Source organism: Lepidothrix coronata, unplaced genomic scaffold, assembly GCF_001604755.1.
Source record: "Lepidothrix coronata isolate B3197 unplaced genomic scaffold, Lepidothrix_coronata-1.0 Scaffold203, whole genome shotgun sequence".
In the NCBI taxonomy this organism is placed as follows: Eukaryota; Metazoa; Chordata; class Aves; order Passeriformes; family Pipridae; genus Lepidothrix; species Lepidothrix coronata.
In genome coordinates, this window is record NW_016690383.1 from 1,381,828 (window position 1) to 1,384,589 (window position 2,762).

Below are 2,762 nucleotides of genomic sequence, written 5' to 3' on the forward strand. Positions count from 1 at the left end.
GGGGACATCGAGGGAGGGGGGAGAGGAGCGGGGACATCGAGGGAGGGGGCACAGGAGCGGGGACATCGAGGGAGGGGGCACAGGAGCGGGGACATCGAGGGAGGGGGCACAGGAGCGGGGCTGGCCCGGGGACACTCCGCCCCGGCGGGGCGGGACGAGCCGCCGGCCCCGCACCGAGGGCTGTGAACGCGGGGAGCGGCGAGAGAGCGGCCGGGGCTGCGGGCGGAGCGGGGCCGGGGGCTGGCGGGACCCCGTCGGGGATCGGGACCGGGACAAGGACTGGGATCGGGCCCCGGATCAGAGCCTGCCCGCCCCGCCCCGTCCCGCAGCTCGCTGCAGTTGCGGGGTCGCCAAACGCCGTCCGGAATGGCAGCCGAGGTGAGGGCGAACTTTGCTTCTCCGGGGGGCTCAGCCGAGTTAAACTGTAAGTCCCAGAGCCTCCAGGTTCTGCCCCGGGCCTGGGGAAGGCCAATAAGCGATGCAGTTCGTGCCTGACGACTTGTGTTTGGGCAGGAGGCACTTTCCAGCAGCTTGGGTAAACACCTCCCTGAACAAAAGCTGCGTTTTCGGCTTCCTTCCCTGGTGAGACGTGACCAGGCAGCTTGGCGAGTCACACTTGCTGCTTCCAAATGGCTGCTACAGCCCCGGTCTCCTCTGCTCCAGGTTACAGCCCATCATCTGTCAGGCTGTACAGCCACTGCTCCAACCAGAGCCCTGCAACTGCCTAAAATTAATCTTTCAGTTTAGATTTCCTGATTGCAAATGGATGTGTTGCAATGTTTCTGCTGACCCACTTCTTACTTTGATGGAAACCTGTAATACTTAAGTCATGCCTGGAAATTTCTGTTCCCCAGTCCAGTGCTTAACCTCTGGAATGGCCTTTCATTTAGCATCCCCTGTGCCATGCTCCTGAGGATACCAAATGAGTGCTGAGGACCTCTGACATTTCTTTTTAAATTCTGATCCCCCCATCTGCCTTCCCTCAGCTTTCTGACAAAGCTGCCTTAAAGATACCCAAAAGCACATTGCCCACACTCCTACCTCTGTAGGCTCTCTCCTGCTGTCCTCTCAGGCCCGTTGTTTCAGCAGGGATCAGCACAGACACGGAGACAGTCACTAGGGAAAAAATTCCTGAGGTTACTCAACAGTGCTTTGTGTGACTGGTAAAGCCCCAGCACAGATCAGTTTACAACTGTCCTGCCAGCTCCTTGCTGTCCATGGTAGTTGTAGTGAACAGCAGGAGAAGAGACTTGGCAGGGGTGTTTAGAAAATCAAGTAGATTATTAATTATTATCCACTTCAAGTGTCCTTCAATTGCTTTTTTTTGGTGCCTGAGAGCACCACAGAGTTGCTTTTGAAGTCTTTGATAAGCTGTAAGGCCTCTGCCCAGGTAAAATTCTTACCCACTTCAGTGCAAGTCTGGCAGAGTTTGGGCTTGGGGGGTGTCTTACCTGGGCAAGCAAAAAGCTTCTCAACAAGTGACACACGTGGGCTGAGCCAGTGAGTCCATCCAGGTGCTGAATCACTGGAGGCAGAGGGTCACACACACCCTGCTGGGATTGTGTGCCTGCCTTTGGTCACCCAGTGAAGGAGCTGTGCAGGGGACTCATTCGAGTGAGGTCACTGTGTGAATCCTGCTTTGGGTGGCAAAAAGCCCCTTTTGTTTCCATGTGTTTCAACACCTTTTTGTTGATTTATTTTTCCGAACATTCCTGAACCTGGGATTCCCTTTCTGCCACGTGCATCTTATCATGCTGATTTTACACCAAAGCCTGCAAGCACATCATGAAGTCTGGAGATGCTTCAAATGGTAACTTCAAACACTTCATAATGTGGCTTGTGCTGGCCCACAGCTCTTTGTCAATCAAAGAACAATCTGTTAAACAGCACAAAAAGGGCTTAGAGGATACTAACTTTCACTCTAATCCTTACTGCTTTACTTTTTACCCCCTTTAAAAGGCTGACAAAGGGTTGTTGACCTGCAGCTGCCTCAAAAGAGAAATCCATGCTGGTCTGGCACCAGGTGCCCTGATATTAATTTCAAGGACTCCCTGCAGAGTCCTCCAGAGGTAAAGTATCTTGGATGGTTCCTGAGCTAGACATCACAGCTCAGGGGTAAATAATACTGACTGTGATGTGTTCTCCTTGTCTTCAACTACTTCCAAAGATCCTGAAGTCCAGGGGTGTTTCTGGTCAGAAAGGACAGTGGCATGGCCACTGTGTTGGATAAACAGATCATTAGATATTACATAGTACACAGAAGCTGAAATGAAGTTATCAGGCCTCTTTAACTTGTTTCTTTCTCTCTCAGGGGGATAAACTTTGGGGAGGAAGATTCAGTGGAAGCACAGATCCAATCATGGAGATGCTCAATGCTTCCATTTCCTATGATCAGAGACTGTCTGAAGTTGATATTCAGGGGAGCATGGCTTATGCCAAAGCCTTGGAGAAGGCTGGAATCCTATCAAAAACTGAGCTGGAGAAGATCCTGGGTGGCCTGGAAAAGGTATGTCTTTCCTTCACAAACTGTGATGTGTGCTGGAATGAATGGCTCCTTACCTGACAGTAGCCTCCCTGTATTTAATAATCATCGTGGTATAAATATGGTATGATAATAAACATCACCTGCTGATGTTTGTAGATCTCTGAGGAATGGTCCAAAGGAGTCTTTGTGCTGAAACCAACTGATGAGGATATCCACACTGCCAACGAACGCAGGCTAAAGGTTTGGCTTCTCTGTCCTCTTGTTCCTCTTCCTCTGT

At 51.4% G+C, this 2,762-nt stretch overlaps 1 protein-coding gene and 1 long non-coding RNA gene across 3 annotated transcripts in view; both read left to right on the forward strand.

The window, feature by feature from the left end:
• Positions 1 to 2,762, forward strand: part of ASL (argininosuccinate lyase) — an 18,069-nt gene that overhangs the window by 10,003 nt on the left and 5,304 nt on the right. The window lies entirely within an intron of this gene.
• Positions 176 to 2,425, forward strand: LOC108505989. The gene is made up of 4 exons (XR_001877643.1): positions 176 to 378; positions 1,772 to 1,810; positions 1,960 to 2,069; positions 2,312 to 2,425. It is a non-coding gene; the product is annotated as an uncharacterized LOC108505989 (long non-coding RNA).